General features: G+C 43.9%; 1 long non-coding RNA gene across 1 annotated transcript; it reads left to right on the top strand.

The window, feature by feature from the left end:
• Window positions 1-2,340: 2,340 nt before the first annotated feature.
• Window positions 2,341-8,569, top strand: LOC149470208 (uncharacterized). Its single transcript, XR_016310229.1, has 2 exons — window positions 2,341-2,483; window positions 8,324-8,569. It is a non-coding gene; the product is annotated as an uncharacterized LOC149470208 (long non-coding RNA).
• Window positions 8,570-8,937: the final 368 nt, after the last annotated feature.

The following is an 8,937-nucleotide window of genomic DNA, read 5'->3' as shown; positions in this document are numbered from 1 at the left end:
CGTTCAATCAGTGGTTCCGCTAAATTTTTTTGGACGATTATGTTATCGTGTGTACGGGGCATTAGAGGCATTAGCAGATTTAAATGGACTTGACTAACAAACTAAAGCTAAACTCCAGCTAGCACTTTTTCAGCAGTTGGGATAAAGGTTCTACATAATAAAAGCTGATCATTCTGAGCACCCCTATAGGTGATAAATGGCTCGTCTCAACCCTCTAACTGCTACTTTTGATAGAAATCGTGATCTGTTAAAGAAGATTGCAAAATAAAAGACTTACTGGCTGGATCACCAGGTGAAAATAAAAAAAAAGCCTAATAAAACAAAAAAAATGCAGCCATCATATCTATGAATTGGTGAGCTGCAATTAAATACAGTACAAGTCTGGTTTCTGGGTTTAATACTCCTTTAAGTTATCTCCTTAAAGCGGTATTACATTTTTTTGTTTTACTTACACGTGCCCCATGGTGGTTTATGCTATAATGTGATAATATGCTAGTATACATCATATCTTAGCACTTTATGATAGATTGTGCCCTCCAGCACTGCCCTGTCACCAGCTCTCAGGTCCCAGGCACTTCCATCTTCACCCGGTCTTACTTACAGGTTCCGTCTGTTAAGCCACTTCAATGGCTGGGCCACGTTGATGTCACTTCCACACAGGGGCGGACTGACCATTTGGGAACTCGGGTACTGCCCGAGGGCCCAGGGTCAGAAGGCGGCCCCATGACATGCCCCTGGTACCTTTCATAGGCTTTTTTGGGTGTGGTTTGAGTGTGGGCAAGGACACAGGGGCCCCATGATCCCCTATTGCCTGGGGGCCCCATGAGTTGTCAGTCCGCCCCTGCTTCCATGTATTCGCATGGGAGTCACATCACCACGGCACATAGCGGATGCCATAAACATACGCTGAGCTGAGCATACGCATTTCAGTATACATTTCAGCTGACAGCTAAAGAGAAGCCTTTATGACAGAAGAGAATGATAGGTTCTCCTCTACCATAAAACCCTGCCTGTTAGCACATTTTAAAAATTAAAGTTTAAAGCGGAGTTCCACTCACTCTGTCCAAAAATAAAAGTCAGCAGCTACAAAAACTGTAGCTGTTGACTTTTAAAAAACAGCCACTTACCTGTCCCTCAGTGTGTCCCCTGCAGCCCGTTTCACCAGCCATCCTGTATTCCAGGAGGCCGGCATCTTCAGTGTGGGCACTGAGTAGCGAGTAGCACTGCGCTTCATGAATGGTCCTGTAGTCTTCTGGGACCTGTCATGTGTCCCAAAAGACTACAGGGAGGGAGGGATGGAGGACACCTTCTGCTTCCGATTGCCTAGATGAAGTGGAAGCGGGTACCTGTCAAATTCGGGTACCTGCTCCCCCCCCCCGCCCCCAAAGGTGCCAATCCTTAATGGGGAGCGGCGGAGCAGTCCTTAAAGCGGAGCCTCCCCTTTTGGGTGGAGCTCCGCTTTAATACCACTTTAAGACTTCTGAGAGTGCTGTGTCCCCAGCTGTGCTTTGTGGTTCCACCCCCCCCCCCCCAACCCCTTTGTAACAACAGGACAACTACCGTAGTGATGTGGAGGCTGGCAGTAAGAACCAGTAATTGCAGCAGGGACAAGGAGATCGACACTCCTGGAAGTGTCAGTTTCTGCAGAGACCTCCCTCTCGAACTTCTATGCATAGGAGCAGTGTTCAGTGGTGCATATAGCAAGAGAGGTAAGTGTTCTGTTTTTTTTCTTTTTTGCAGATACAACTTTTTAAAAGAAAGTTTGTTTAGATGATAGAGTCACTTGTGGCCCTCTAACTGCTCTGATTTTCACATTTTCAAGCTCGCCATGGGGAAACAAAGCACAAATGAGTCCCTTAGAGAACAAGACTAACACAGTGCAACTCAACAGACTCCAGAGAGAAGCAGCTAACGATTTTTTAATTCAGAGTCTGCTCACCTAACACTAGAGTCAGAGAATTTCAGATACAGATTGAAACACAGTGTAACATTTCACAGATATATATACACATATATATATATATATATATATGTATATATTCAATATGTGTGTGTGACGTTTCCCCTTAAAATGTCAGAAATCTAAACTTTCATGTCTAAGATATATCCATCTTGGTCCTGTAACCATTTAATAAATGGCAGAACGGTCATTTATCTACCTGAAGTACATATTTACATAGAGAGGTCTGCATTTCTTATAAAAAGATGTGGATGTTACCGAAAGGTTCAGCTTGTGTTAACAGAGTCTGCAGATCAAAGGCCATGGGGAAATTTACAAAGACGATAAATCCGAGAATCAAAAATTTGTTTGTTTTTGTTCTTCTCTGTTTGCACAGGTCAAAGCTTCAGCTTCTATTTCCCGGTAACCTTGGATCACGCAGGAAAATGGGGAACTCTGTGATATCAAAACTACCCTTTAAAGGACTTACTGAGCTCTTCAATCCAACAAAGGATGAATCAAATTCTATACAGGTGTCCTACAGGTACCTCACTGTGTAATGATAACATACGTTGCTGAGTTTTCTCTTGTACTGTAAATGAACAGTGCTCGGATCTGTGTTTGAACGATTACAGTGTAGAAACTTTTCATCATTTGCTATTCAGAATGTGTGCACGGGTGACAGTTCACTCATAGGATATTATTCCATTTCTATCAGTTTCTTTTACCTCTACTTACTCTAAACTCTTCTCTCTTTTTCTACTCCTTTTTCTCTTCTCCTTTCTCTCTGCTCTTCTGTTCCCCATTTCTCTCTGCTTATTCTCCTCTTCTCCTTTTACTTTCCTCTATCTCCTCTACTGTTCCTGCTTATTCTTTCCTCTCTCTGCATTCTCTTTCTATCCTCTTCCTTTCCTATTGTTTCATCTACATTCCATTTAACTCTCCACTTCTCTACTCTTTTGTTCCACTTCCCTGCTCCTTCTCTACTTATCGTCTCCTCTTTTATCCCCTCTTGTGTTTATCATTATTCCTCTTCTCTCCGCTTTCTTTCTTCTTCCTCTCCTCCCAATTTTCTCCTCTGCTCTCCTTTGCACACTTCTTCCTCTTCTCTTACTGTCCTTTACTCTTCTACTCCATTTCCTCTTACTCTTTATTCCTCTTTTTTCCCCCTCCTATCTATTTAATTTTCTCTTACTCTCCTTTTTGTCTCACTTTTCCTCTCCTCCTCTCTTTCCTCTTCCTTTCTTTTTCTCTGTACTTTCCTTCAAAACTACCCCATGGCCACATTTATTTTTAAAACTATATAACATTCTAATCCACTTGGTGATCCACACCTCCCTAATGCCTCTTCCTTTCACGTCTCCTATTCTTTCCTGTATAGTCTTCCTTTCCTCTTCATTTTTCTCTCCTCTCCTCTTCTTTACTCTTTTGTTCCACTTGTCTGCTCATTCTCATTTTTTTCTTCTACTCTTTATCCCCTCTCCTGTCCTCAATATTCCTCTTCTCTCCACTTCCACTCTTTTTCCTCTCCTCCCCATTCTCTCCTTTGCACACTTCTTCCTCTTCTCTTATTCTGCTTTACTCTTCCTCTCTGTTTCTTTTCCTCTTTTCTTCCCTTTCTCTCCTCTTATTCTCCATTCTTCTATTCTTCTCTTCCTCTCCTCATACTCTCCTTTCCTCTTTTCTCTTCTTTTTCTGATATTTTCCTCTCCTCTCTTTCATCTTCCTATCTTCATGTCCTTTACATACCTTTAAAACTCCCTTATAGCCACGCTTATTTTTACAAAATATATAACATTCTGATCCACTCAATGATGTCCTCCACACCTCCCTATACCCCTGCTTCCCTTCACCTCTCCTACTTTTTCCTCTATACTTCTCCTTTCCGATTCCTTTTCCTCTCCTCTTCTCTACTCTTTTGTTCTACCTGTCTGCTCATTCTCTTCTTTTCTTTTCCTCTCTATCCCCTCTCCTGTTCCTCATTGTTCTTCTTCTCTCCTCATTTTCTCCTCTGCTCCCCTTTGCACTCTTCTTCCTCTTCTCTTACTCTCCTTTACTCTTCCTCTCTGTTTCATTTCCTCTTTTTTTTCCCTCCTCTCCTCTTACTCTCTTGCTTTCTTCCTGTCAGGGATCCCGGGCTCGCGGCGGTGCGCGCATGCGCAGAGCGCTGGGTCCTTGGCGATCGCGGCGGCGGCCGCGCATGCGCACTAGCGATCGCGGCCGCACCAATGGAAGAACAGGGCGCGCTATTTAAATGGCCCTGTGCATATCCAAGTTGCTGCAAGGTCTTGTTCCTGTCCTGTAGGTACCTTTCCTTGTTGCCAAACTCTGCCTGTTCTGATTTACGCTGACCCTCTCCTGCTCTGACCCCGGCTCGTTCCTGACCATCCTTCTGCCTGACCCTCGGTACCACGCTGCCCGCTACCTGCTGAACCTGGCTTGTGACCCCGACCATTCTCCGCTTACTCCCCCTGTACCACGCTGCCCGCACGTTACCGACCCGGCTAGTCTGACCTCACTTACTCCTGACAGTCGCCCATCCATCCCGCTCGGATCGGGATCTGTCATCCCATCCATCCCACTCGGATCGGGATCTGTCATCCCATCCATCCCGCTCGGATCGGGATCTGTCATCCCCTTCACAGCAGGCTCAACCCGGGCACATACCCTCAGCGGGACCCCTCTGCCACCGCCGGGGGTGCCCAGGAACGCGACCTGGTTTCAGTCTTGCACCAAGTCCATCCCCACCATCAGGGGCCCTGGTGAAAAGGCAGACTGGGACTTAGACTCCGCGTCCTGGGAAACCCCGTGCCGTGGACCACTAGAGATCCCGTTGGGCGGAGCCTGACACTTCCCTTACTCTCCTTTCTTCTTTTCTCTCCTTCCTCTCGGTTTCCTCTCCTCTTATTCTCCTTTCCTCTTTTCTTTCTTTCCTGTCCTCCTACTCCCCTTTCCTCTTTTCCCTTCTTTGTCTCATTTCTTCTCCTCCTCTCTTTCATCTTCTTCTCTTTGTCTCCACTACTTTCTTTTAAACTCCCTCATGGTCACATTTATTTTTACAAATTATACAGTATAACATTCTGATCCACTCACTGATCCACTCCACATCTTATGTCCCTGCTTCCCTTCACCTTTCCTATTCTTTGCTCTATACCCCTTCTTTCCTCTTCTCTTTTGTTCCACTTGTCTGCTCTTTCTCTCCTTCCTTCTTCTCCTATATATCCCTTCCCCTGTTCCTCATTATTCCTCTTCTCCCCACTTTCTCTCTTCTTCCTCTCCTCTGCATTTTCTCCTCTGCTCACCTGTGCACTCTTCTCTCTCTTCTCTTACTCTCCTTTACTCTTCCTGACATTTTCCTTTTCACTTACTTTCCTGTCCTCCTTTCTTGCCTTCCTCTCCTCTTACTCTCTTTTCCTCTTTTCTCCCATTTTTCTCCTTTTCCTTTCCTCTCTTTTTCTCCTATTCTTTCCTTTAAAACTCCCCCATGGCCACACTTATAATGTCCTCCACCCCCCCCAAATCTCTGCTTCTTTCCACCTTTCCATTTCCTTCCTCTCACCTTGCCTGGTTCTGAAGCTTCAATGAGGGTAGGTTCATCCCAGTAGCAATGTTGTTTTCCATCCACAGGAGGTCTTTGTACTCATAGACCACTCATGACAGTGAAAAGTCAATAAGTGGGTTTAAGAAAAAGAAATTTATATTTTTTGATTGCATCAAAAATATTTAGACTTAGTTGACATCTAAGTTTGGTTAGGTTAATGGGGGGTGGGGTGGGGGTTGGGTGCGTGATGTGCTGAAAGGACATTATAATTGAGCTGCTCCCAATGTAGCTGTCAGGGCTCCCGGTAAGACCAGAGATGCGTGAACTGACATAGGGAAACGCAGGCTCAAGTATGGTGTAACAATATAATTTATTAAAGGTTATACACAAATATAACACACAATATAATAAAACCAAACCTCCAACTGATAACGGAATGTACACAGACAAGAGCAGTCAGGGCTGGCGAGGTGGAGTGGTCAGGCGGGCCGGGTCAGGAATCATCGGGCAGACAAGACACAAAGGAGTAGGCAGAGCGTAGTCAGACGGGCCGGGTCCAGAACAATCAGGCAGAAAAGGTACCAAAGGAGCAGGCTGGAGAGTGGTCAGGAATAGCCGAGGTCAGGACAGGCGGAGTTCATTCAGGGTCAGGATCAAGCAGAATCAGGAATTAGGCAGGAAGCAGACAGGATGCAGGTACAGGGGCTCATGGGAAACATACACCAAGGCACTGACTGCAGGTCTGGCCATTCCTTAAATACACCTCCTGCAATCAGCCTCAGGTGATGGCTGACTGCAGGAGTGAGCTTCTGGTTGCTGAGAGCACCCACTGGCCAGCCCTGGTACTGCAGCCCACAAGGCAGGTGAGTCCCACCACCATTGGCAAGTCCATTCCTGACAGTAGCAAGTATGGTATGTTGGCCTATAGCTATGAATCAGTTAATTTATCTATAAATAAATACATCACCCATAAGTCTAAAACACTTGTCTAATTTTCTTGTCCCAGTCATCTATAATATATTCCTAATTGTGATTAAACCATGATTAAATAACATATTCAGCAATTATGTCATTATCATCTATATTGGAACTAGTTTTCTAATCAGAAGCAAAAGCTAATTAGCATTTTCAATCTTGTCCAATTGAATCCGTTTTTAGGACACAGTTTTCTTTTGTGGCGTGCATAATCAACGTACTATTTTGCAGTTTATATAAAGCGACTGCCTTTTTTAATTCTGTTGATGGTATGGATCCTATTAATTCTATAATATTAGACACCATACAAACAGAAGGGAGAAATATTTTACTTATTTGCATACAAATTGCTGGTGATTATAAAATGCAGGGAAGAAAGAACGCTGCAGTGTTAAATGGATTTTCAGAGGGTAAAGTCATTTTTACAGCCACATTGCTGTAACATTTTCCTAGTTTAAAGGTTAAGTTCACCAAACAGCGATTACAGTTACTGGCAGCTTCTGTTGGGCTATGGCACCTCTAGCAGTTTGTGTTTTTGGTGATTCTAGCAACGAGACCTCCCTGGCAGAGTTCTTGACTTTGTTCTTGCCTACCTTGGAGCTTTGGGTGTTCCTTTGGGTGTGCAATACCCTTCCTCTTGTATTCTTCCTCAATGTGGAAAGTAATACCAATAAATAAAATCAAAGCTAGACCTTGGAACTGGCATGCATAGATTTCACTAGGAGTCTACCACAGAGACATCGACTTTTTAGTGGTTTAACTCCACCCAACAACTACCAAAGACTGAAATACTATTCTGGGTAAGCTGAGCTATTTAGGTCCCATTATACCTTGAGCAAAATATACAATAGTGGATCCTCCATCACTCTATAAATAAAGCAGTTCTGACTTCTATACTCACCTGATCTCAAGTGATGTCCCCTTGTAGACTTATGGATCCAGAAATGCAGTGTCATTCCTCTTTTAAATTTAAGGATGCCTAGCATCATTCAATTAATTTTTTTGTGCACCCAGGCTATCAAGGCTCCACCGACAGTCATGGTCATACTTTAGAATGCTACATAGAGTGGAGTGGTCCTTACTTAGTGCTGCAACATTTAGTGTTTTCCCAAACGATGGAAGAAAAAAGGTCAAAAAGAACCTGTGAAGTCAACCAAGCTGAAGGCACCTACAACATTTTCCTTGCAGTGGAGTCCCCACCCCTTCCCAAAGCAATGGTTGAATGCTTGTTAAGGCTCCGTTTACACCTTTGCAGTTTGTTTTTTTGTATGTTTTGCAGTGCTTTTCTCAGTTCGTTTTGCAGTTTTTCTACACGCATTTTCAACGCTTTTTTGAAGCGTTTTTACAGTGGTTTTTTTAGCTCTTTTTTTTGTAGCGGAATTTTTTTTGTTGCTGGGCAGAATAAAAATGCAAAACACAAAATGCGGCAAAAATACACTACCATGCATTTCAGCAGCTTCTCCATTGAACTCTAGTGTAGCAAAAATGCTGCTTTTTGCTTTTTAAAATGTCCATGACCCTTTCCAAAAACGCAGCAGCTCAAAAGAGCATAGATGTGAACATGTTATATAGAAAACCATATTAAATGGACTGTAGTGCATTTCTGCAAAAAGCAAAAAGCACTAAAAAATACATTGGTGTAAACCACAGGTGTCAAACTGGCGGCTCTCCAGCCATTGCCAAACTACAAGTCCCATGAGGCATTGCAAGATTGACAGTTACAAGCAAGACTCCCAAAGACAGAGGCATGATGGGGCTTGTAGTTTTGCAACAGCTGGAGGGCCTCCAGTTTGACACCCCTAAACGAAGGCTTAGTCTTAAGGTAGAGGAATAAGCTGTATTACCCACCTTACTTCTCACTCTGGCAGGTTCCCTGTCTACTGACTGTTCTCTAAGGTGCTCCTGCCGGGGTTAGCATGCTGTCATCAAGCACATTGAAAATACCCCTGAAGAAGTCACGTGGCTGACGACACATGTTGGGCGGAGCCAGGTGACAAGTCCCAAAACCAGAAGTGACGCAGGAGCCGCGGGCCCCGCAGTCTGTCATTGTACAGCTTTATTGCTCTCTTTGTATGTAAGTGCAATACTATTATTAAAGTCTGGATTTTAATACACTACCCTATGGAGACATCTTTTCTTGTATCAGCTTAATTGTAGTCCGGGAGGCATTTTTTAAAGGGCCATACACCCGAAAATTTGAAGTGCAGCACTTGTGATCTGCAGTACCAGCCGAAGTGGGAACCTAGTGGAGAAAAGCCTGTGATCTTCCCCAGGGTGGGAAAAAGTGCTTTAGACCTGATTATATACAGGTCTCATCTAATGGTGAGCGCATATGTGAACGGTGGTGGGATACACTGTGTCTGTTAAGGTTCAAGCACAGATGGTGATACTGGTTGGAATACTACTGGAAGAAAACACTGAAACTGAGCATAATATCCATGAACTGGGACATTGCAAAGCTTATTTATTATATTTAATTAAT

The sequence above is a fragment of the Staurois parvus genome, unplaced genomic scaffold (genome assembly GCF_062004578.1).
Source record: "Staurois parvus isolate SC_StPar_1 unplaced genomic scaffold, SC_StPar_1.0 ptg000051l, whole genome shotgun sequence".
NCBI classification, from domain to species: Eukaryota; Metazoa; Chordata; class Amphibia; order Anura; family Ranidae; genus Staurois; species Staurois parvus.
The sequence above is the reverse complement of the archived record's forward strand: the minus strand, read 5'-3'. Positions and strand labels throughout refer to the sequence as shown.